Source organism: Filicampus tigris, chromosome 18, assembly GCF_054856515.1.
Source record: "Filicampus tigris isolate MCC_2025a chromosome 18, RoL_Ftig_1.0, whole genome shotgun sequence".
Taxonomy (NCBI): domain Eukaryota; kingdom Metazoa; phylum Chordata; class Actinopteri; order Syngnathiformes; family Syngnathidae; genus Filicampus; species Filicampus tigris.
The window spans coordinates 10365001-10392299 of record NC_141234.1 but is presented as its reverse complement, the minus strand read 5'-3'; the positions used below and the strand labels follow the sequence as shown (position 1 = coordinate 10392299).

Here is a 27299-nt window from a genome sequence, read left to right as displayed (position 1 = left end):
GGCTGTGCGTTAATATTTAATGTGCATCTTTGGTTTATGTTGCAAATATTTTTAAGTGGGGAATACTGAGGAAAGGAGGTTTAAAGTGCCTGAGCACTGGCAAAAATAGGTATGACATTATCTGTGACTCCAGCTACAGTTTCTTAGGAATCAGATACTTTTGAAATATTGAGCTCAATGCAACATATACAGATAGCGCCTGAGCTAATATGCCTTTTTTAGTTGAATATTCTTTGAAATCAATATTGTCTGGCATAGAGTAATAAATTAGAAATGAATCCCGGAAAGTCGGAAAAGATCGATTGAGTGCTACAAGGCGCACCTACAGTTCTGACATATAATATCAGATACCTCTGAAATCACGGGGCTTCTAAAAATGAGGGAATTACGACTCACTCAGCTCATAGAAGGAACACACAGAAATGATTTGATATTTAACCTCACCCATCTTTGGTCAGATTTCATGAAAAATGAGAATACATTTGAACACACATAACTCAGAATTGTGAGTGCAAACCTGCAGACTCAGTCAAAGGGTTTGGCAGAAGTGATGTAACGATAACGGTGATATCGTGATATTGCGATATTAAAATTGCTACAATATCGTCATGTCACGATACTAAAACCAGCGTATCTCTGTCAAAAAATCATTACTTTTCGTCCAGTTCAGCGAAACACAGCATTGTGAACTATTTAAACCATGATAATTTGCGCCGTTGAGCCAATAGGAACACATGACAACGAAAGGACTGGCCATTTCCTTTGTCATTGCTGTTATGTACAAAAACACAATTTTGTGCTTTTTTTTTTTTTTTTCAATGTTATGAGTTTTTTTCTTTCAACATAAGTTTTTATCCAGTATTGTGATTTTTTTTTTTTTTTTTTTGCCAACCTCACCACAATATCATGATAATTGGATCGTGGTAATATCGTATTGTAATGTTTGTATATTGTTACATTCCTATTTGGCACCGACTCAAATTGGGGTAATACCTTTGCTGAATATTTTAAGTACATTTCACCATCTCTTATACTAAAAATCAATAAACTCCATTTTAAATGTGAACCAGCGTACATGGAGATGGTGTAATACTGTACTGTATTTGTGCTAAATACCAAACTCATAATGAGAACTTGTTTTACGATTGCACCACACGGTCATAACTCGTAGGGTGAGCAGACACCCAGAGTGACAAATGAGGCCTGTAGACGTTTGCATTAAATTGTAGCTGACGCCTTGAGCCCAAAACAGGATTCTTGATGTCACATCTTAGATGAGCTGATATCAACAACAGCAATAAAAAAAGACGAGAGAAAAGAGGACAGTACAAAAAAAAAATGCAGGAAAAAGCAAAGAGTTCCACAGTTACACTCTTGGGACTAAATACAAGCTGTCATGTTAAAGAGTCTTCTGACAGTGACGAGTGTAAGTCAGGCTAAACTTTAAATGACTTCCTCAACGTTTTCAGTGGGTTCCCGTCCTTCCCAGATCAATACATTAGTAGGTACGGACTCCATCAAAGAAAAGCAAGGAAAAGACATCTGAGAGCCATTCAAATAAACTGCACTGCATTTCCCCCTCCATACACGCATGTCCTTGCCCGCATTCAATTTTCGTTTCGTTCATTTTTGCTTTTCATAAATATCTTCACACTCTCTTTAGGTGCAACTTTTTTTTCCTACTCCCTCCTTTTCTCTTAAATTTTCCAAACCGCCCCTCTCATTTCCTCTCTCTAGCCAAGTGAGATTGGGTACTTTCTTTTGGTGCACTCCATGAGCAGCGCTGAGGGAGGGTGCCTTTGTATGCGATTGCGCCGCGCCCGGCCATTTGCGTCTGGATGCTACCTCACGGTGGCTTCCATTCAAAACGGTGTTCAAGCCCGCTGCAATATCACGTGACCATTCAGTTTGTTTCACTTGAACAAGAACACGTAATCCTTGACTCCAAATAATGTTGAAAAGACCGATTTTTTTAACTGTAAAGAAATTCTTTGCAAGTGTTGTTTCGAGTTTAACTCATTCAATGCCAGACATTTTCAGACCCTCTTTTACCCTAACATTTGAAAAATACTCAAACATATAGAAATGAATTCCTAGGATAGAATGGAGGGACTGTGAAAAGATAAATGTCTCCTTGGCAGTGACTGAGTTAAATGAATATTGATTAACTCATTCAATCCCAAGACATATAAATATGTCCTTGGCACTGAATGAGTAATTGAAGTCGAGTCTTCCATCAATTTTTGTTGAGCAAGTCCCAAGTCCTAAAATTGGCAAGCCCCGGGTCAAATGACTCGAGTCCCTCACCTCTGGTTCTGAGGCCGTTGGCCCTTGTGTGCTACTGAAACATTCTGGATGAAATTAACGCAGACAATCTGGCCGTCTGATATTATTTATTAACCTTTTGAAAGAGATCACAAATTATTCGCCATGACAGGTTACTGTCTCTGCCCGGAGTCACCCTTGGGATGTGCACGTTACAATGCGTATGGCCTTCATCGAAAGACACTCGGCTTTCTCACTTGTACTGTTTCTGATAACTTTCTTTCTTTTCACAAACATGACACATACTTTTGAAGTTTCATTGCTACTACTATTAATGAACTGATTGAGTATCACATAGCCTACTGTATATTTACCAATTCTAAAGCAGTTTCTTCTTTTCCTTTGACATAGAAAAAGTTTTTAAAATTTGCTGTTGGAAATTTGAAGGCTTGTTAGAAATTTCCAATTCCAAATCAAGTTCCAAGATGAACTCACCAGTTTTGAAGGCTGGCTTGTCATGAATAAAGTATCTAAATATGCATGTTTGAAGAACATTGGTTGATACACTGCAACCCTGCTGAAAAGAAACCTGATTGATGTTGTGTACTGAGGCCCAATTCTTCTTTTTTTTTTTTTAAAGCTCGCTGTCAGCCAACTCATACTAAGCTTCTGTATTCTAAAAAGAACATGCTCCAGGTGATGATATCATCCCTGATAATCTTGTGTAAATCGGACGTATCTGAGTAATACACTCTGTCACGTCTGGTGTATCTCGGTGCCAGGAAAGGGTTCATTTTCCCTCAGTGACAAATATACAGTATTGGATGTGTGTCAGTTACACAAGTATTGCATGTGTTTATCCTGACAAGACTGTCATATACAGTCTGGGTCAGTACACAGTATGCAAACATCACAGATGCAAGACAGCCTAATCAGTCTTGTCATGTTCTGTCTGGGTGTAGAGGCACTCTGTTGAAGTGGGTTGTGTAGAACACAATGAATCCCACAAGCCAATACTGTTATTTATCTTGTTGTTGGTAGGTACACATGTGATGTGATCAATGGCTGTCTGGTCAAAACTGCACACGTGGACGCTCCCACTATAAGTCGAAGGGGGATTGAAATGAGAGAGAAGTCATAAAACATGAACAGCATGAGAATGTTTTGATGTAGTACCTAGTAAATACACCCTGAACAGCTTGTATGATCCTGAGTCTTTATTTGTGCAAGGCCTGTTTAGCATAAGCGCATATCCTTCAGTTTTCTATACCGCTTGTCGTCATCCGGTCGCAGGTGAACTGGAGCCTGTTCCAAATGACTTGAGATGAGAGTTGGGTACACAGTAGTGACAGGAAAACGCTGTCCATCTTCCACAATATAGCAGCGCTAGCAATACTAAGCTAACATTAGCACTGTAAACAAGCCACGGTTGGCCATGGCAGCTACGTTGTTAGCATGCCTTATTCGTAATAGGGTTACTATAACACTGCATTTATTTTTCGGGGAATGTACACTCAATTTTAAAATGAATAAGAGCAGAAATGTTGTTTCTGAATGCTCAGATTTTGCCCAGTGCTTGCGGTATTGTGCCCGCAAAATGTGCTAGTTTTCTCTTTGTCTAACAATTCAGGCGAGTGAATAAATGCTCAACGGCTTTCCATAGTGTCGTGTGCTGATGTATTCTTACATTCATATATTTTGACACCACTTGCGCTAATCAGTACATCACGCGCTGTTCGTAACCTTTAGATGTCATATGACCGTAGAGTCGAGGACCAAGACCCAGAGGTGTCTGCGGCTGCTCATGAATCTTCGGGTGTGAGTGCAAACTTGCGTTACACACTCAAGGAGTGAAAACGTACGCTTTCACTCGCCTGCGAGTTTTACATGCACAGAAAATAGTCGTTTCCTGCATAATTAGAGCCTCATCCATGCAGTCAAGTTCCACTTGCACCTTTATTATTGCAAACACATGTAATAATTGTAAAAATACAAACATAAAAATGTCAAGCAGAAATGGGTGAAACAAGCACTAGGGTAAATTTGTCGTCCACCACAGAGGAGCAACACATAATGGTGGTAAATGATCATGTGGAAAGTTAATGACCTCCCCTTCCCACATGGAGGTCATCACGCGTCGAGAGGCAAGGCAAGGCGCCTTCTCCATAACGGATTAATATAGACCCATATCACCCCACTTCCACCCCCCCCTCCTCCTTCCCTTCCCTTCCTTTCCCCCTACTATCATTTCTGTCTCCCTCTGCCCCGACTCTCAATCTCCCGGACACTCGTTCATCTTCTGCCATACGCCGCTGCTCCCATTTGTTCTCTCTTGACATGGCCTTTTACCTCAGATCCAATTCCCACCATTTTAATCGAGACAAAATTACATTACGGTGGGCTTCACTTCCTGCCTGCCTGTTTGTGCGTGTGTGTGTGCGTCAAAGCTATTTTGAGTTTGCTATAGGGTTCCTACATGGTCACAAAGATGAACTTCAATGTCATGCCAATAAAGGATTTTGTTGCCTACCGGAATGGCACAGAGGGAGACAAATAGGACACTTCCTGTCTTTGATGGATATGTTTGACTGCTTGCATGAGGACATTCTACCGTGCGAATCTCATTGGCTGCAAAACTGTGCTTCTGCATGTACAGTGTTTTGTAGTTGTGTCCCATTAATCTCTGTATGTCCCATACAGTGTAATATATTGGTCAGAGCCAAATAAATTGGCTGGGATAAGGAATAATAATAACATTCTTTATTGCTTAAGGTGTTAGTTAATGATAGTTGTTAACTTGTGGTTGTAATGGATGTTATGGGTGGCACGATGGATTTCTGACTATTCCGATTTTTTTTTTCTTCCTGTTTGTCTCTGTGATAAAGCATTATTTTATTTATTTCATTGTTTAGATGGTGTTTAGGTTTAATTTTATTTTCTTACAGTTTTATCATTGCCTTAGCAATTCTTGCTTCAATTCTGTGTTTACCGAGAGCATGACATCTTTAGCAAACTCAAACTGGTGAGGCGACTCAATTTCTGGTATGAAAACTAAAACTAGCTTTATTTCTCATTCCTGTTTCAGAGTCAGCAGTAAAGACTTTATGAAGCTGATTGGTCTCTTTAAGACAGGTAGTCTAGTACATTTTAAATCTACGTATACAAAACCTCAGACAGATGCCTCGGCATGTTTCTGCTTTCACACTATGGATGGAGTTGCAACTACAACTATACCACGGAACCTCTTACCCTGCATTCACACAGGAGACCGGTGAGAATGCAAATGACAGATTTTTTTTTTTTTTTTAACTGAGCCAGCAACTCTATAGAGCACACAGCAGGTAGTGCATCCTCAAGTTATGTAACTTTATGGTAATGAGGTGGGGCATGGCAAGGGCAGCATGTTATAGGAGAGTCCCAAGTATAGAGCTAACTTGCTTTATACTGCACAATAGAAGAAAGGGAAACTTAATGTAACCGAGCGGAGGCAAGGCCCCATTTTTTTCTCTTTTTAGATGGTAGAGGTAGGTCTGGCAACAAACAGGAACGAACAAAAGTAGTGGCAACAATATAACAATTTATTGAAGTTTTACATCGAGATATATGTTCTTTTAATCTATTTTAAAAAAGATTAAAAGAACATACAGCGGTTTCCATTTCAGTTGGCCTCTGATGCTTTAAATAAGCTCTCAACTCAACTGTATTAGTCCCTAAAATAAGGTCTCAATTGTGTTGTCCTTTAAATCAACTTTCATTCCTGCGAGTCCTCAAAATAAGCTCTCTATTGTGATTAGCCCTTTCAAATAAGCTCTTCAGTTATTATTTGCAACATTTTAAGAGAACTTGGCTGGTGATTGTAGGTGGTTGTTTTGGGGTTTTTTGTTTCCCTCTTTTGTTATGCTGGTTGGGGGAAATTATTTATAGTATGGTTTGTTGAATTAATCTTGGGTTTGCAGTGGTTTTGTTTTTGTTTTGTATTAAAACTGACGGTCACTTCAGCTAAGTTTTATGATGTGCAATTAAAAATGTGTGAACTCAAATTGTAAAACATCTTTTTAAAAATAGATTAAAAGAACATATATCTCGATGTAAAACTTGAATAAATTGTTAGATTGTTGCCACTACTTTTGCTCGTTCTTATTTGTTGCCAGACCTCCCTGTACCATCTGAAAAGGGACAAAATATATAACAAAATTTGTTGTCAGTCTCGCCTCTTGAATATTAAGCTGTTGAGGAGCACAACTTTTAAGATTATACATTTGTATGTCAACCTGGCCATAGTACTTTGACAGACGTCGTATTTCATGCTCCAAGTGTGTTCAATCTTGAACAACCTGCTGTTGGCTTCATTTAAAGCGAGACCAAACGTTAATAGAACAACAGAAGTGCAATTCTTGTTGCAATCAAAGGACGGTTCAAAAAAAGCCTTCTAGTTATGCTCTGCAATTAACCACTTCAACGCTCATTAGCAGGACCTGCTGTAAACAAATAGCTTGTGGAGTTCTATAGTAATGCCATAAAAGAGCTAATTGCTCATTCAACTCTTTTTGTCTCCAATATTTGGTGGTAATGTGTGGCGTTTTGCTTCAGGCATGACACGTTGAAATGTTGTTGTGAGTAGCATTTTCACCCCCTTGTGTCTTGTTCATAAATAGAGGTTGTAGATATTATGTATGATAATGATTTTTGCTATGCGCTCATCTCGCCTTATGCTAATTGAGTGTTTGTTGTTTTGAATTCAATCAAGTCACCAGAATTACTAAAGTAGAATAGCATTTTTGTCCATATCCCTAATGAAACTTGAATGTGACAAAAAAAACAAAAAAAAAAAAACAGTCAGGCCCTTGCTGCTGTTTGTATTCACGTTTCTGTATACAGGATGTCTCAAAAGTCACACACTTCCATTTTTAAATTTCCTTTCAGACTCATTTGGACAGATGTGTGGACATCAACAATTGAAATTGACGTTGGAGTGGCGTTGCAAAATTATCACCTGGCAATAAGTTTTTCTGTCATTGATAGGAGGTCAATGCCAATTTGAGAAGTTTTCACACCTTTTGTGGAGTAAAAATTAGGCCATCCATGGCAAGTTTTTTTGAGACAAAACCTGAGCCGATTTGAGGTTCTTGAGCATCATAATCTTGCACTCAAACAAATGCTGATATTGGTAATCAAAATCCTATAGTGATACAATTTTTAATGAACCTTGAATATATTGTTAATAATGAACATCTTAACATGGCCCTATTTTATTTATTGAGCCTGAAATTCCACTTGGGTAACAATCAATTTGATGTTTGAAACTGAAAACTTGCATCTCTGCATTCTTTCAATGTATAATGAGAATCTGTGAAAGTGGATATCCTCTGTGTGAAAGTCCCAGAGTGGCATTGTCATACTTGTTGTCAAGGTTTACAGTTGTTTTGGCCACATTGCATGTATTTATTCATCTACATCTGGCATACACACCAATAAGTACAGTGTTTGTGTACATTTAATTAGTAGTTAGAATGTCTGCAGGGATGGAGCCAGAGAATATTCAGTGGTGTGGCTGAGGTGAGACTAGAGATTATTTTGTTGTGGCACATACTGTTACTCTGTAAATAATACGGTAATATTCAGGGCGCTTACTGTATACACTAACCCTGCATTGTTTGCAATTCAGGCTGGAGTGGAATTATCAAGTGCTGTACGTGCAGTACATACGGACATACTATGTATCAGTTTCTTGCAAATAAGGAAACAAACTTACCAAGTACAAGATTTCCAACCTTCTGTATTATTCTGACAACACATTTAGCAACACGGTCACTTTATTTTCTTCTGAAATATCAGGGGCCAAGATAAATTGCAAAATAGCTTTTTAAATTTGCGCCTTAACATTTGAACATATAAATCCACTGCAACATACGTGACCTGTTACAGTCACTTACAACATCTGTATTCTGTGATTAGTGAGAATGCTAAAACAAGAGATTCACAATCTCTCAGTCCAGGTACTTTCTTACCTCTACAGATACAAACTCAGAGATTGCTAAGTCTGGCATCATCCATTGTCAGGGGTGTTTCTCGATGCCCTGGGGGCCCCAGGCAAGAAGGACCTTGGAGCCCCTGAAAACTTGGATAATGGATAAAGACATCTTTGGCTAAAGAATTGACATAGAAAAGAATAAACCTGATGTAAAATCAATCATCATGTTCTTGCTTTTATCTTATGTACTGCTGGAACATTGTCGTTGCAGTGTTAAAGCAGTGCTTTGTCATTGATATGGGCCAATGTCCACCGTCTCTCGTGTGCCCCTGCTGCTCAGGGTCCGAGGCAAATGCCTATATTGCCTGCCCTGTAGCGATGTCTCTGTCCGTGTTTGAGAAAGTCCGTTTAAGTGTGGAAAAGCCTTTACAGGAAGATGTTCTCACAGGTATGGCAATGGCCACTTTACATAATGGGAAGAGGTCATGAAAAACCTTGAATGGTGCTATGAGGTGTGTGAAATCCACTATACACTGTTACCTGGAGGCCCACTTGAACCAGGGTTAACATCGGTATAAAAAAAAAAGTGAACTTATTTTCCAACAAGAAATGGAGAATAAGTGCGTTTGGTAAAAGTGAGATTGTCCATCAGTGTCAACTGTGCACGTTATGTGTCATTTAGTTGGATGAGAGCTTTAAGTGCAAGGTGTGATGAGAGTCAGACATATTATGGAGGAATAATTTACCTTTGACAGCACATTGGGTAAAACAGAGAGAACATCAACATCATGCAAACAAACAATACAAAAAAAACTAAGACGATTAGTTGAATTTATTGATCATTCCCACAACATTTGTCGAATGTCGAAATGCAGCCTGTGTAATTGATATAATAGAGTATGAAAACTTATTGATTACAAAAAATGGGTAGAACCAAAGCTGTATTCTTCTCACCACTGCTGAATAGGATAGTACTTTGGTCCCATTTGTTTGGTTAGGCGGGAGCAATGCAATTCTAATTGGGTTCGCACCATAATCACAACATAGACACTCTTTTTTTTATGTAGATGTAGGTTGGTGTGTATACACATGTGTATATACACATGTTACTGCGTATATCTACATAGGTTTGATTCTAAATGTTTGCTGTCAATGTTATACATTAATGGCCACATTATGCCGCCGCCCCTGTGTGACCTATATCTTTGCTACTGTAGCAATGAAAATTTCCCCACTGTGGGATCAATAAAGGCATTCTTATCTTATCTTATCTTATCTTCAGAGGATGTGGTCGAAACTGCAGTCCAGATGCAGACACATTTGTCCATTTAAAATGAGTCTCTCCAAACTCCCCTTTTAAAGGTAATTACTGAGCATGACTTGAGAGCAGCAGTTTTTGGCGGAGCAACAAACACCTGCAGGCTAATTTTGGGACCATCCTGTGTACCTGTGTTGTGTGCTAGAATGAGAGTACTTTTTTTTTTTTTTTTGCAGGAAAGTGCGACAGGTAGAAAGTGACACAGAGCTCTTCGAGTGTATTTCCGTCATTTTTGTTTGTGATAATGAGGCCACGTGATTATTTCTGTACAGTATTTGACAAGTGGAGGTTGGTGATTATTGTATTTTTGGACATTTTTGGACACAATCCATGCATATATATATATATATATATATATATATATATATATATAACCCACAACTTTTCCTATATGTTTACACTTAACTAGTAGGAGAATTTACCATAGAACTGACACTGATTGGGATAGAAAAAAAAAAAAAGGTTCCTAACCCCTGCTTTACAGCCTGGCATCTATTTTGGCTTCACTTTCCAGATCTAGCTTGGTCCATCTCAGTACAGTTCATGGTTCAACAAGCCCCTTCCCTCCCTCCCATGACCATCTGTGAATGTGTAACATATCACTGTCTCCACCCGTGTGTGTCCGTAGGGCTACTCCATGTCCTCCCACGATGCGACAACGCCAGTGAATGAGTGCTTCGTCCCTCACAGTGTCCCAGCGGACTAGCATCTGTCGCCGTGATGCACTCTCCACCGCTACAAACTCCATTACCCGCTGTCCTGCTTCTCTGTCATTGTCAGTCACATTCCAGGACCCACAGCGGGTAGGTCCAACACACACATGTACGCATTTGAAGTGGTGACACTTTTAGATGCTGTGTGAGGCAAGTAGGATTACGGTTATGACGATGTATGTGTTTCGGCCATTTTTTTAACTGACCTGTTCGGCTGTCTGGTCAAAGTTGCCAACTGCAACTAACAGGCCAGGGGTCCAGAGTCATGAGCTATGCCCACCTCCCACCCTATTACTATGATTACCAGTAAAGATCCCATACAAGAGTTGTATCAAAAATGTAAAAACACTATCAAGAGAATTAGCTTTTTAACAGTGTTTGGATTTCAGGAGATTGTACAGGTGTACCCAATAAAGTGGCCAGTGCGTACATGTCCAGCTGCCTACCTGTTAACATGCCTCAAACACAGAACAACACTCCCACACGCAATATCTTAAAAAAAAAAAAAGCACAATGAAGGCCCTTTCCCTCTCTTCATTTCCAGGAGGGCTCCTCATAATGGCTTGCAAAAGCCTGGAGAGCTTTTGTGCACACACTTTGGCCGCTCGTTCATGAATGAATACCTAATTCACTTCATTTGAAAGGCTAAACTTTTTTTTTTTTTTTTCATGTGAGGGTTTTAAATATGTCTCTACTTGTTAGCTGCAAGGGTTGGAGTGCAAAAAATATTGTAAGCCTCAGATCATACGGCAAGATTTTCACAAGCGGATATTCTGTGTTTTTGACCATGTATGTGTGTGTATGTATGAACGTATGTATGCAGATAACACACTTGGGGTCTATTTCACAAAGCAGCTTCATCAAACTGTGAGTCTAATCCTGAAGTCTGAGTTGATCTACTCTGAGATAGGAAACTCTGAGTTTCCGGTTCCAGAACAGCTGATTTGAATCAGTTTACTCAACTCGTAGTACCTTCACCTGGATTTAAGCGCGTGCACCACAATTATGGAAAGGCAGCATGAATGGAACCCCGATTCGCCGAGTCACCGTGGCAACGCGGGAGGGGCGTGGGAGAACATTGCTTCTCGGGTCAATGTATGCGGAAGTTTCACAATAATAAAACGGAGGAAAACTGTTTGCTTTTGCCCATTAATTTATTTCATTAGGCGCAATCTTGCGTTGCACGTAACAGCTATTGAAATACAAAAACAAATTTCAAACAGTTAAGACCTCTTTCTCTCGGTTTGACTTACCTCCCTTCTTGAAACGGAAAAGTCAGTTTCCCTCATTTCAGGGTTAGCAGACTTTGAGTTTTCACTAAACCTGCTTTGTGAAATGGACCCCTGGACTAAATTGATCAACTGTCCAGAAACAAAAACAAGTACAACTATGAAGGAGTTGTCAGGTGAGCGCAGCTATGCTGTGAAAGATCAGACTGGGGAGGTTTGAAGGGAATAACAGCGATGATGGTATGAGAGTTCAGGAACTGGAGGAAAAAGAGAGGTTAAAAAAAACCTTACAATTAAAAACAGGATGGCTGAGCTGGCAATAGGAAAAAACGGTTTTGAAGAGATTTCAAGTTATTCAGTTAAGTGATTGCAACGAACTTCAACTTACTACCGTTGTTAAAAAATGAAGTTTGCGAAATTGCACTTGCGCTGGTGGCTTTAAAGGAAATGTTGCAATCATAAATATATTTGCATAAGATAGCCTAAGCATATTTGTCCACTCATATGTTATTAAAGGTATTAAAAACATAAAAATTGTCTATTTATTGTAAACTTAGAATAGAGAAAACACATGTATTTTTTTTAAGTTAAAATCGATTGACACCGCCAAACACTTTTAGTTCAAATCACTTCCTCTGTATACTATTTTATTTATTCCTTATGTTATCCTCTTACTACTTGTTGAGGCGAGCCCCCCCCTTTTTTATTATTATTATTATTATTTTTATCATGTCACCAATGTGAGGTGACTAGCTCAAGGACGTAGGACCGTAGAGGTTACACTGTATTGTAGTTTCATTTTTCTAAACGAATGGTACATCCTATTTATGAGCACCACGTCGTGTCTTGCGTCCTATTAGGCTAACTGCAATTCCCTCCAGAAATAAGACAGAATAATATCTTTTGTTCCTGGGAGGTGAAAGGCGGGTCAGATTTTGTCTGCTAAGCAATCACTGCGCTGGCTGACTTTAATTGCTGTAGGCGCAAGGTGGTCTTTGAAGGTGACATTGTAAAGTAAATAACACAACAGAGATGATGAAGCAAAAACAAAATCGACAGGGAAGCACCTTATTCATTCATTTTGCACCTCCCCCCAATCAACTAACATTGATGACACTTTCATTACAAATATGAGGCACTGCATTGTCCTCTTGCCAGTCATGCATCTATCCCCTATTTCCATGTTTATTCATTCCCTCTCTTGCCTCATTTTGCATATTAATACCGATGGTGCTAAGGTGGGAATTTGTCGAGAAGAGCAAGAGATGAGGAAAGAACGCGTGTGATGCCTGAGCTGATGAGATGGCAACACAGATAGAGAATGATTGACTTGGAGAACACAGGAAGAGAGGGGGGGGGGGTGATAAGCGATGGATGGAGGGCAGAGGAGAAGAGGCGAGATCAACATGGCACTAATTGTTTCCTCTGCACCCCAACCGCGCCTCCGCCAGCCATTCATCACCTCGCCGCAATCAGTCCAGAGCAGACACATTGGCAAATGAGACCCTCCTTTCACTCCATCCATTAAGGAGGCAGTAACACGGAGGTGTGCGGTGCAAAAAGAGGCAGACGCATTTCACGCGAATGCGATCGTAGGCGCCTGTGCCCGTGTTGGAGTCGGAGTTTGTCTGATGAGCTTGTCCCTCTTTTGCCCGTGGTCGAACAACGCAAACACATTTTTCATTTTCTCCTTGTTCGGGAGGGGGTGGGTGGGGGTTTGGGGGAGGGGTAAACCATCAATCACCTCTGCTAAATCAAATGGAAAATCATCAAACTGGCTGCATGACGTATGCACCCTTGTATGAAAGGCAACACAGTAAAACATGGCCGTGAAGCTCATTGCGTTTATTAAGGAAGCGTTCTAATTAGCAAGTGAAAATTAGCTTAGTTCCAGCTCCGCGCCTGCCAGCTGGGTGCGACTCGGGGAATAAAAATGTGACTGTGAAAAATCAAATCACCAATAATAGCTGGAACCACAACTTGACAACCACCATTACTGATGTCATAGGATTAGCACGTTCGACACAAGAAGGGATTTGGCTTTAATGCTTCCAACAATTGAGACAAATGAGGTAAAAATATTCCATAATATATTCTCTAAACTGTATTCATAGACATGAGTCAGTGGGTGTTTGGGCCACATTTAAGAAGCCTTTTAATGACCAAGGCAGACTGTGGTAACGTGCCCGACACTTTCTTTTTTCCCAAGCCAGACGAGCAGTGTAAGTCTCTTGAACGCTTATCTTCGCAGTTGCCAAGGTCAAATGCGATCTTTAAATCTCAGTCAGTGCAGTGTACCTGTCTTTTATTGCACAAAGTAAAACACATAAAGATAAGTGTTTTGTCAAGCAGGAGACGGCCTTGTGAAATAGTGAACAGGATGTCTTTATCAGGCTTTGAGTTATGTTGGAGCCAATGGGGGCTGAGCTCCCATAAAGGTAGTAAAATCATATATTGTACATGCGCCACAATTCTACTTGTTGGCAGAGTGCTAAGCTGGCTTTTTTTTTTTTTTTTCTGAAGTTGTACAATTTATATACGTTTCTGCAATTTGGAAGCAGGCCTCATCCACATTTGGATAAAAATGTATCAGCATCGGATGAACGCTGATTAATGCAGTGTTATAGTAGCGACCTGCAGTCTAGGTAGGCAAGTGAGGCAGTGCTACCCCCTGCTGTCTTTTCTCCTGCATGCGAGGAGTAAAAAAAATAGAGAAAAAAAAATGAGGATTCCATTAAATTATGTTCCATATAAGTTATACGGTGCATGTTTTGCATTGATTTTCTTTTTCAATCCAATAATTATCAATGATTTAATTATTAAAATAGCTTCCTGTTCAAATACACAGGCAGGAAGTCAAGTGGAAGTCAATATTCTCTGTTAGTATTTTACAAACAATACATTTATACCAGGGATGTAATGATTCACTCAAGCCCCGATTCGATTTTCAGTTCCCGATTTTTGATTCGATTCGATTTTTTTTGAAAATTGCTACCATGCTTGTCCCTGCACTAATGTGGTTCTGCAGCCATCCACAAACGCAATAGACAATGATGTTTGATGCAAAAGCATAATTTGATCTACACGTTCAAAATGTGCTATGCATCTGGAATGAAAAAAACGTCAATACACCATTTTCTAGACTAATTTAATCAACTCGATTTTTGTTTAATCGATTAATCGAGGATCATCGATTTTAAATCGATTTCCGATTCATCTTTACATCCCAAATTTATACTGTACATACCTGTATCCTTCAAATAAAATCAGCCACTAAGCAATCCCTCATGTGAACAAAATCGTTGCCTTTCACTTGCTTCCTGTAGCAATTTTTAAAGTGTCAAAAATCATAGTCAGGCTTTTATATCATTCTAATGTCGAGGTAAATAGTTCATTTTGCTTCATGTCTTTCCATTGCATTGCTGGTGATTATTGTCTTTATTGACTTAGCCAATCACAGGCAGTCCTTCAACTGGCAATAATCAGACATCACCTTCTCACATACTCTGTGACCCTTACATCAGCAGATGCTTGTGTACAAAGAACATAACACCCATCTTTCTTCTCCGTCATCTTAAAAGTATCAGTGCACCTCCTCTGTGTAGCCTACGATCCCGTCTTGATTTCATTTTCGCCGTTCTAAATTAATTACGCCTCATGCCGTGAGGAGTTTATTCATTTATCGCTGGAACATCGAAGAAATTGCATTAGATGGGATGTCCCCAACCACCACCAGCCCCTCTCTTAGGAGCCTTTTCTTCCAAAAGCGGGTTGATTGTTGAGTCTAATCCAGACTCAGCAGCACTGCTTATTTTTTATTAGTTGGGGTAGGAGTAGAGGGGGGTGTCAATTAAGTCAGCTTCTTCTTGAGAGAAAGAAAGAGCGAATAGGAGGATAAAGATGAAAAGGGAGCTTAAGTGACGTGCACTTATGCATGCATGTGAGTGATTAATTAATTACAGGAAAATGCTTGGATTTTCTGCACTTGAAATAATACATACCAGGCCAAACATGGGCCAAGGGAAATTGTGTCATGGGGGGTTAGAGAAAGAAAGGACTAACGCTCATGAATGCAATAAAAGTCACACTAAACCTGCAGTGGCAAGCTTTTATCACCTCCAAAAACATGAGGTCAAAGGGGATTTACTGTCTTTCATTTGTTAGTTAGCCGGGGTGTACAAATTTACTGAAGTCATTTCCATTCAAATTTGCTGATGGATGGGTGGCGCGTATGCCAAGCAAGAGCCAGTTTGGTGAGGATTGGAATAAAGATGCAGATACCTTAAAGTAGGGATGGACAAGGTTTAGTGATACTACATAGATTTAAAATGTAATATCAACATTTGCCACTAGATGGCAGACATGGCTTAGTTGCGCGCCCACCGGGTCTTATACTGTCTGCGAGTGTTATTCAACTTCTATTTGTGATTTTTAGATTTCATAACTCTTGCCTGTACCTATGGTGTCGCCGCTCCATGCTCACATGGAGTGAATGTAAATGACTGTGTGTGTATGTACTCTCACGCTGTATGACTGCAGCATGAACATATATAGTAGATGAATTACTAACGTTGTTCTGGAATATAGTGGCTCCTCTTTGTTTCCTGTTGCATTGCGGGGCACGGTGTCCAACTGATCCTTTCCTATTCCTATAATCCATTTTGTTTTGCCTCTTTGTTCTGATTGCTCTCATTTTCTGTCACGAACCACGAAGCCTCTGCCAAGTATATTATTATAATTTCTATTTCTTTTCTCTTATTCCTCTTCTCAGATTATTTTAGCCTAGGTAGCTTCTTCTTTCCAAATCTGACATTACAAGTTATGTCATGTGTTGAATCTCTCAGCCTCATTTGAATTCTTTAGTAGCTGGTAATTAGCCTGAACTGAAGCTTCCTTCATTCATCCTCTGATTACTCTGAAGGCCCCCATTGTTCTGTAATTGGCATAAACAGCAGTCAGTGATAAGAAGCCAGAACCTGTTTGACTCACAGTCAGGAGAGCAGTCAGGGATCGGGTGCCCCACCTCATCAATGCCGCAAAGTGAAAATACTCTTTTCTAGGGCCCCCGTCAATCATGGGCCCATTTCTCCAATTTCTGGTGCCCTTGTTAAAGTATCAAACGTGAGACGTGGGTGCCAATTTGGACAACTGGAACCAGATACTGAAACCTGATCATATTGACTCTTTTAACTGTTTGAGCGCCGTTGGTGTGAAATGTCAACGAGAACCCGCCATTGACGGAATTATTGTCAACTGTTTTTTTTGGCACGGAATGCAGAAGCTCATGAAAATGGCAAATGTTAGGAAAAGTCTTAAATTGAACCGTTACAAGCAGCTTGTAATTGATCAATGTGTCTATTAAATCTACTACAAAGAGTGGCACAGAGAGAAAAGATGATGCCGATTATTTACATTTAGAAGTAGAATCAATGATGATACATACATACACATGCCTAGCACGCACGCATGCATGCACACACTACCAAATGCTACTACTACTACTACTAAATAGCATGCAAATAGTTTGCAAAGCTTGTCAAATGTAAAATTGTTACACCGGTGATTATTTATAAACGCATTAGTCCAAAACATGGTAGGTTAATTGAACACTATAAATTGTCCATAGGTGTGATTGTGAGTGTGAATGGTTGTCTGTGTGCCCTGTGATTGGCGAGTGACCGGTTCAGGGTCCCTTCCACCTGAAGACAGCTGGTTTGACCCTGGTGACGCTCAACGGTTTGGAAAATGGATGAATGGATGGACATTATGCCATCAAAAGCATATCTTGATTGTTGTTGTTGTTGTTGTTGTTGTAATGACACCCAACTTAGATTGCCTATTCATAGTAAGCAACCTTAATCCTTATGTTTTATGTATATAACAGGGTTCAAAAGAAAAAAGCCACAATGAAAACGAGACGTTAGATTACTGGCTGACTTGGTCAATGCATGGTTATTACTGTCCTTGATGTGCCCTTGTCTTTAACAGTGATGAGGTAGATTTATGTGTGCCCCTCAGGCACTGGGCTGGTGTGTGTGGGTGTGTGTGGTGGGGTGGGTTCTCTTGTCATAAATTAGCAGCTGGTCTTGAGTAAAAGCTGACTGAGAGGGGGTGAACACGCTATGCTTTCGCATACTGTTGGTTTATCAGGATCTCATCTCGATCCCATGCTCCTGACGTCTTGCTATTTTGTCTTTTCCCACCTCAACTTCCGCTCTTCCCTTGCGCCTGGTTTTAATGCATGTTATCCTTATGTAATCCTCCTCATCAGTGCACGTAAAGGCTCTCTATAAATACAAACGTGAGCATTGAAATCCTGCATGAGCCATCAGACAACAGCTTATTTTTGTACGTTTAGTGCATTTTTACATTTTTGGTACATAAGTGCAAACAACTGTCAAGGCTCCCGCCCAAGAAAATGATTGATGGATTGTGTATACTGTATATGTTATGTATCCTCAAACCCGCTGTGGGCTTTTCACCAGTGGCGTATCGTGGGCTGTTGCAGAATCCACCTCTGTGTGGTTTGCTTTGTCTAGTGCATTCTTCTTCAGAATTGAAAAGAAAAGCAAAACATTTCAGCGAAGAAAATAATCTGCTGATATCCGTTTAAAGAATACACTGTGGGCAACTCTGATAAAGACTATTTATTGTTCACAGTTGAGAGTACTGGTTTCATATGCCAGTTTATGATGTCGGGGGTAAAGAAATCTTTTAACAACGCACACACGTGTCCACCGGATTGTGTCGTTTGAGCTATTCCAATGTACCAGACACTTCTAGACAGGTAATGCTACCTGGTTTGATACCTGTTACAACATTTTCCTCTTCCCTTGTCTTGTTCCTTCCACCGTATTTCTATATGATATTTTTTACCTTCTTCTCATCTGACCTCTTCTCTGCCCTGGCTTTGAAGTTGTCTTCGTCTCAAGATGAATCCATAGCATTGATCCATCCTTCTTTATTGGCTCTGTCAGCATTCTTAAAGCAGATTGAAAAGACAGAGATGGCCCAGTAAGGGAGGACAGAATCAACATTGAAAGAGGAAACGGATCGGCGGCGGGGGGAATGGTTTGAAGGAAATAAAATGTTAGGAGGCAATGGTTGGATCTGTCAGGGTATTGGCATTTCATTGCATCATTGTGCATCCGTAGTCATTTACATTCGAATGCGTTACATGTGCCCGTGTGTTTGGGAAATGGCATCAGCAGCAGGGGATTGATGCAGTTTTCTTTGGTTAAGTTTGTATTTGGTCAGCCTCAATAGATAAGCCAATGTAGCGTGCTATTACACAAACTGCAGTCAGGTGGGTTAAATAGAATATACACAGAGCCGCTACACAACGGTAAAATCTATTCAACTGCTTGTCCAGAATGCAAAAACATGGATAACTGGATTTAATCCCAAATCCGATGTTCTGTTTGCTCCATTGTGTGTTCTAATAATTTTATTTAATCATGTTCTACTTCAATAAAACTCTTACTCTTGTTTTACGTGCGTGTGGAAGTGCAGTGTGCGGAATAATGAATATTGAATGCCAACATTGCATGTTAGGTTTTCCATTTCTGACCTGCCCCTGTCAGAATAAAATTTTGGGACTTCAGAGTCTGAATCAATCAATCAGGGAATTAACTAGCCACAACAAGACATAACTTTTCAAATCGCTAAGACACTTTGGACAATTCCGTTTCCAACTTTTTTAGGGAGCCCTTGTGACTGTGCCCCAATGCACAAGACAAGACCAAATAAAAACTGGATGTGAAGAACTGGACTGACTCATCCAGATCCAAATCTTTCCAATGTAATTTCCAGGTCCCCCAAAATGTTGAACCACAGCATACTTTCATTACTTTGTCTATTACCGGTAATCTAGACCTACATTCATGCATCATACATCTCTTCTCCCCCCCACTCCTTGTTCTTTTTGCTCCTCTCTGCCATCTGCAAGAGATAATTATTCCCAAACAAGCAGTCCCCTGGGTGAGATTGTGTTATCCGAAGCTACCTTCATTAAAAAAACTAAATATAAAAATGCCACAGCTGTGTGGATGTCTTCACTGAAGTGAAGGGAAACACGTGAGGGCCAAAAATGAGAGAACTGCACTGCACCTATGACTGGCTTTTTTTTTTGTGGTGTGTGCGCGAGTAAATCAGCCTACCTAACACATCCATAACACCAAATCATGCAAGACGTGAACGAGAGGAAAATATTTGCTTATCATCCATAGAAGTGGTTCAAGCAGGCACGGAAGCATGGCATATGGCATGTATGTCTCTCCTGGGAGCCATCAATACTTTGAGGCACAGTTGATGTCCTTTGTCTTCTGTAATCGCTCTAAATGTCCTTGTGTGCAAGCTACAATTGCACTCAACCGTCACACTGGAAACAAAAATGCGTGCACGGCAGCACGGAAACAATACATTTGGCAGGTAGATTAATGACAAATTCGAAATGACAAGAGGAAATGTAAATAAGGGTTGTGTATGTCGGCTTGGCCTGCAGCCACTCACAGACACACACGCAGGCACGTACATGCACACGCGCATTTGTCCAGTGGAAGAGCAACCTATTTACATAATAGAGTTGGACATTGCACAGGGAAAAGGTAATGCATCCCGCACTTATGTCAGCATAACCTCGTGTACAGCAAACTGCAAACTATAGCAAAAGACAACGACATGGCCTTAAAAATTAGCGCGTCTGGAACAATTCGCATGAAGAACATTTGTGTTTTTATCACGAGCAATTCACGACTTGATACAACCACTTGCCCGGCATGCAAATATCGCTTGTGCTCATTAGTTTTGTGAGTTACTGGAGCCTATCCAAGTAGACAGCCAATCACACAGTATGAGGAATTAAGACAACATATGTACTATCTTACCCTATGTTGCAACACATGTTGCTAATGCTACATTCTGACCATTTGGGATTCTTGCTTTTTTAAAATTCAGTTGGTCTTTTTTAAATTTTTAGAGCATTTTTCCCCTAAATGCTTTATTTTAGTTACTTGATTTAGTATTAGTTCTATTTTTTTTTTTTTTAAATTTGTCGTGCAAGAAAAAAATATATGTAAGTCCAATATGAACTTCGAAAGTATGATGTTGACAAAGATTAAAACAAAGGACATTTTTGCTATTATAGGTTTAGCATTTATAAACATACGATTATTATTATTATTTTTATTTTTTTTAAAGCATTTTATTTCGTTAAAGTTCCGACAGAAGACGAAATGTCGCTTTTGGAATTAATTAAACTTGTAAGTCAAGGTACCACTGTATTTCATAAAGGTACTTCAACTCCATCTCCAACTTTCAAACAACTTTGTGGCTCCAATCCCATGACCACCACATTGTCCGAACACATTCTTCTTTTGGCTGATAGCAATGCAGTCTCAAGACTTCTGAAGAACATGATCAACATAGGTGGACCACAGAGAAACAGCACTCCAGTCACCAGTAAAAGCTATTGTAGCATTCATACTTGGTCAGCACTTCTGCAACGATGAACCCAAGGTCAACTAGTTCGAGATCTGACAGGGTCCAAATCTTTAGAGAGGAAGACGAATATGATGGAAGCTCAGGGCGGCACTTTTAGCTGAGCGTGCAAAAGTATCAGGATCAACCGTTGAAGATTTCAAGGACAATATAACGAATATGAAATGCAAAAACGAAATAGTTCAATCCTCAATAAATCCTGCTACCCCGCATCAGAGGAAAGCACTATGCATCAGTTTAGATAATGATGTAACTTTGTACTATTTCCAGAACTATAACTATGGAGTAGGCCCGTTTCTGCTTATAAATGTAACAGGGAAATAAATGTAGATTGTCCTTCTAGAAGTGACATTCTCAGAACCAAGCAGCCCAAAGACAACTTGACTGGATTTGAATTTTACCCTCTGAATGGCAACAGTTCCTCTGACAATAGTTCCCCCGAGAGAATGCTGATCAGTTTTCCGGCACGTCTAACACAAGCGGCAAGGTCAAGCTTAAGAGAACCATAAATTGAATTCATGTGCGCTGTGAAAGCAGTAATTTGAGGACAGGTGTAATGGTGTCTCTTCCTCGTGGCAAAAACTTTGAGCTCAATGTCATCCGTGGGGGTTTCAAAAGCAACATTAAACGAGTAGTTCTTATCCACCGCAACGCGGTTTAACACTAGACACGATGTCGCAACTCAAATGACATTGTTTCCGAGTTTGCGTGCATACAACGAAAGAGGTTACATATGATATAATTCGTCCATAAACGTGAATGGCTATTCCACTTTCTTTCCGTCATAGTCGAATCTCTTTTTCACAACATACGAAAAACGATCTACCTTGAGTGAGATGGCGAGGGGAGGGAGATTTCAGGTAGTGTGGGAAGGGTCGGTCTTGTTAAGGGAGATGCCGGTGAGGGTGGCCAGTTATCTCAACAAGATAGGGGGAGAAAAAGATGTGAAATTCTTGAAGGTGAGACTGTGAGCGAAGAAAAAAAAAATAGCGCTGAGAGGATGGGGAGGCAAGGGGGGGGGGGTGGCAGGGTAGCACGACAAGGCAAACGGGAGACAAGTTGGGAATAGAGAAGAGGAGGATGAGCTGTGGACCCACAATGAGCAGACGGTGCGTGTGTGTGTCAGGGAGAAAGCGGAAGACACAGAAGGGTATTGCTGCATAAGCAGTCTGTCCAGCTGTCGGGACGGTGAAACTCGATGGAGACGAGCGCTGTCAGGACTCTCATCAACATCTCTGTTTCTGATCACAGCAACCCCTTCATTTCTCTCTCTCTCTCTCTGTCTTCTAATATTAGTCCCAGCTCTTCCACTTCTCTTCATTTTCTTGTCAGATGTCCTGCCTCCCTCTTGTTGTCTCATTCAAGCAATGTTCACTGTCTAGCAGTTGAAGGATGGAAAGCCGCAAAACAGATGCGTGTGCTCATGAATATACGCGCTTCTAAGTTTGCATCACAAATGAACGAAATGTCTTTATATGAATGTTTTGACCTGCAATTCAAATAGTTACACATCCTGTCGTATTTTTTAAATGTATTTATTTTTATTTATTTATTTATTTTTTAGGCATTGGTTTGTTTGTATGCAACTTTCTGTGGAAATGGGTGTTACCATGTAGCCAAAACGGTTCCCCTATGTGTACTACTAAAACTATTCTAATCGTGAGCTAACGTTTCAGACACATGCTATGTAAACTACGAGGCTTGGTTCGATCATTTTTTTTTTCATGCTTAAGTTTCAAAATGTTGTGATGGATCATGAGTGGTTTTGATATGAAGACCATTTATGCGGTTATTCAGATTTTATATCTTATCCATTCAGTAATTTATTTTGCAGGTTTGAATGTGCAATCTTTCTTTTTCAAGCCTTGGCAGAGAGCTACACTTTCAGGGTTCTGTTTTAGGTTTGAAGTGTGTCTATTGTAATGGCATGGCTGTTAGAGCTAAGTGAGATATTTACTTAGGTGATCCCACGGAGAAAATGGTCATACTATTGGGAGGTTGACCAGATCAGCAGGTGCTGCAGCATGCAGAGTTATCAAATTGGTTTTGAATGGGAGGCTATGCTAACGTCACATCAGCTTCCTCTTTAAGGGGCAGGGGGTGATCCAAATGGGAGCCACTGAGATGAGATTTGAACAGGACGCGAGTCGGAGGCTTTTATTCCTTTAGTCCTACCTTTTAAAGTGGCGACCTTGTGTGTGAATGTGTGCCTTAATTGTACAAATTTGGACTTTTACACTGTATAAGGACATAACTCTCATTGTCTTCCTTTAGTTACTAGTTGTATACATGTATATAGACAGAAAATTAAGGTTACCATATTTCAGCCATAGAAACACTCAGCTCTGAGTATTACAGTTGTGAAAGCAACTCTGATAACCCTTTTTAGATGGTGCAGGTGTACAAAATGTGAGCATTTGATGTCTTGCATCACACCACTGTGATTGGAAGTCCTGGTGAAGATCTCAGTTTGCTGAATGGTTGTAGGCAATTCTACTTGGGATTCCAAAACAATGACCAGAATTTACCATATAGATTGTTTCTGAGGAAGCCAAAAATACTGTTTTCTGGCTTGGACAACGTCTGGAGGCACAATATATGATCATGACAAACAAATACACGTCACATGGTAATATAAAGGGGAGAACTTAAGTGTTAGTGTTTTAACATATTGCATTTATTCAGTGTGCTTATTTGGCAGTGATTGCATGTATTCCTACAACCGTTCAAGTAAACGACTTGACTGTATGTGTATTTTTTTTTTGTTTGAATACAATTTGTTTCTCAGGGCACAAAAGGTTGGAAAGGCTAAGGATGTGCCTACCATTACAGTACTTAAAAAAAAAAAGAAGAATTTTGATCTCGATTCCGTCCATAACAGATTATACTTTGAGAATTACCACTGAGACGATGAGGTGTTTGCTGTGGTGAAGAATTTCCAAAATATTTTGATAATCGAACTGGAAATGCACTCCATACGCTGACCCCAAAACATACTTCAACAACTTCAATCTTTTTCCTCTTTCGAATGCTGGCCATTGTTTTGTTTTTTTCTTGGTTAGTGTATGCTGAAATGGAACAGCAAGGTTTTGGACTGTCAGTTCCAATAAACATCCACATTACGGCAGAACAAAGCAGGAAAGGAGAACCCACGTGTGTCTGCTGTCTTCCTCATCCTCTCACCTACATCTCCTTATCGTCCTCATTCAGCTTCTTACTGTTGACTAATTTTTTGTGTCTTTCCCCGCATCTTTTTTCCATTCCAGTTTCTCACATATACTGCTTTGTCTCAAGTGTGTTTATCATCCTCCACAATGTAGCGCATGCTGCAGTCCCACAGTGAGGTAGAACACACTTTTGTGTCAAGAGGTGTTACTGATGGAGTTGCGGACTGTTCTACTTGATATGTCTGCTATCTTAGTACAAACCATGCCTCGCATTGGCCCAAGATGGAGCTGTTGAGATTTGTGGAAATCATTTTTGCTTGATATTTCCCTTCACCTGAGAGGTTATGTTTTGCTTGTTTTGGTTTGTTTGTTTGTCCATCTGCACTCCGTTTAATTTCCCTGAGTAGTGGATGTGAGGTAAGAATAAATTTTGAGGCAGTTCTGCTCAAGCATTGTGTGGGCATAAAGGATTTTAAATTCACTGTGTAAGTCAATGGCACATTGAAGTGTAACCCTCCCATTTCCATTTGAAACACGGCTTGCCCACACTGTTGACTACCACCATCTTCCCCGTGAAACAAAAACAAATGTTAGATGTCCAACATATCAGAGTTGGCATTATAGCATAGCCACCCTCAGCTTCGCATCAATGCCATATGGTGAGGCAAGATCTGATATCTGTTATTATACTGTGTGATTGGTGTGTCTCTTGTAATTTGCAGAGCAGCAAACTGTAAGCTACAGAGACAAGTGCAAGGAGGTGGAGAGCTGTGACATGTTTGGGGTTGTGACATATTCGGTTACTTGGCTGTGTAGTGCTGCCATATGGTGAGACTATTACTGCTGAGTATGCTGTACAGAGTTAATAATCTGACTCATTGAAATAGAGTGCTGTAAATAGAGTACTGCAAAATGCGTGTGAAATTGGTACATTCTGGGAGTTCAAAATTTATACAGAATTAGAATCAGCAACTGCTGAAAATTGGGATTTATTGTGTTGCTTTTCTATTTGCAACTTTACCTGACTAGAGATTTACCAGTCGTTCGCATCTAATGACAAGCCAAACCATTTGGCCTGATGACTGCACTTGTTGTTCCAAATGGGCCACACTGTAAAATTATCATCCATCCATCCATTATCTGTACCGCTTCTCCTCACAAGGGTCGCGGGGCGTGCTGGAGCCTATCCCAGCTGTCTTTGGGCAGTAGGCGGGGGACACCCTGAACTGGTTGCCAGCCAATCGCAGGGCACACAGAGACAAACATCCGCACTCACTATCACACCTAGGGGCAATTTAGAGTATCCAATCAACTTACCATGCATGTTTTTGGAATGTGGGAGGAAACCGGAGTGCCCGGAGAAAACCCACGCAGGCACGGGGAGAACATGCAAACTCCACACAGGGAGGCCGGAGCCGGGATCGAACCCACGACCTCTGAACTGTGAGGCGGACGTGCTAACCAGTCGACCACCGTGCCGCCACTGTAAAATTAGATCCAATTATATTAATTCAATAAACATTATTTAGGTGGTTGAGTGGCTTGTAATGAAGTAATTTTAAGCCCCATGTCACTCACTTTTAATATGTAATATTGACAGACCAGACACAGCCACTTGTGTTGTATTAGTTTGTCCGGTATAATTATGTATCTATTATGATTATGTTCAGTCCTTCCACATTTGCACATCAAAAGGATCAGACCACATTTATTGAACAAAATAGACACCATTTTCTTGGTGACCATACGTAAGCTGTGTCAAGCTCGCCTTTTTCACTACTTTGTGTAGACACAGGTGATTTTCTTTTGCAGGACGGCCCTGTGGTTTAGAAGTTAGTGAAATACTGTCCGTTAGAGAGCGAGTCATAAACAGTGCAACCTATGGATGACTTTTGAGCTGTAAACACTGTCATAAAGATTAACAGTCAAGTTTCAGAGGTGGTAAAGTACTACGCTGGCTCGGCCTCTTTGGCTTCGGACCATGCTTTTGCTGTTTATCAAATGCATGCTGCTCTTGGTTTGGATTTACCATGTTGGCTTAGATGATACAGTGCAGTTCTTTTCTCTACGGGGAAAATCATTAATAATGTTAATTAAGAAAAGGGTGTGAAAACTTTTGAAAAGGTGATAAGAGGGCGGTAGTGTGCAAGCATGTTTGGCTTTGCCGTTGAGTGTGAATGCTCACATTGTCATGGGAGGCAAGGACTTAGTGCTAACTAGTGGGTGTAGTGACTGATATTCACACTCATCTAGAAAGTGAGGTGTGCTTTCAAACAGCTCAATGAGGACAAATGAAAAAGAAAATTGATGAATGGTCGTTAAAATGTCCAATCCAGAAAAAAAAGCATATTTTTCATCTTAATGAATGACTGACTTTGAATCGTGTCTATCTGCTATCTTATTTTTTTTTTTTAATGCAATCTGTAGACATACAGTACATTACAACAGCTGTCTCGATGTTATACTTTGTTGTCTAGTTTTAAAACTTGGTGTTGGCCATCTGTTTTGTTCCTGCCAGTTTGTGGCTGGTAGAACTTTTGATCTATTTATTTGCAGAGGAATTGTTTCGCACAACCACACAATGTGTCGGTTATTACTGCTAAAGTGGCCATCATTCAGGACACTTGTGGAGACTTTTTGTAGGATCACATGACCTCAAGTAGGTGTTTGTTAACCCAGCTTCAACCGCACCAGAAAACAAGCTTACCAAGAATACATCCGATTTTTCTGTCCTCACCGTCTTTTGAGCCGCCTTCATTTCGTTTGTCATTTCAACCCCCCTTCTTCTCCGGGTCCTTCTCTCTTTGCGTCAGACTCGTCTCTTCCTCCTATCCCCCACCAGCGTCTATCTCTTCGTATTGTGGAGAAGTGACGGATTGACTGAATGTCTGTCTCTCTGTGGGAAATGAGCCTGCTAATGTCGCGGACTTGGTTTGTTCCATATTCATCTGGAAGCCTGTGAATCACTCTGCGACTATAGAGGCTGTCGTGTGCACCGCAGCACATCTGCTTCCCTTCCAAAAGTCAAACGGAGCGCAAAATGAGCGGTGAATATAAATCCATTTCCTGTCTCTTTCAGGTCTTCATCAGTCCATCTTTGGTCTTTTTTTTGCTCCCCCACATCATTCCGCTTCTCTG

The 27299-nt window shown here is 40.4% G+C and overlaps 1 protein-coding gene across 3 annotated transcripts in view; it reads left to right on the top strand.

The window, feature by feature from the left end:
• The window catches only part of LOC147132447 (methyltransferase-like protein 27), a 131390-nt gene that overhangs the window by 37938 nt on the left and 66153 nt on the right, over positions 1-27299 (top strand). For all 3 annotated transcript variants that reach the window (XM_086015509.1, XM_086015508.1, XM_086015510.1), the window contains exon 4: positions 10183-10357. The gene's annotated coding sequence lies outside the window, so the exon portion shown is untranslated. The remainder of the gene's footprint in view (positions 1-10182; positions 10358-27299) is intronic.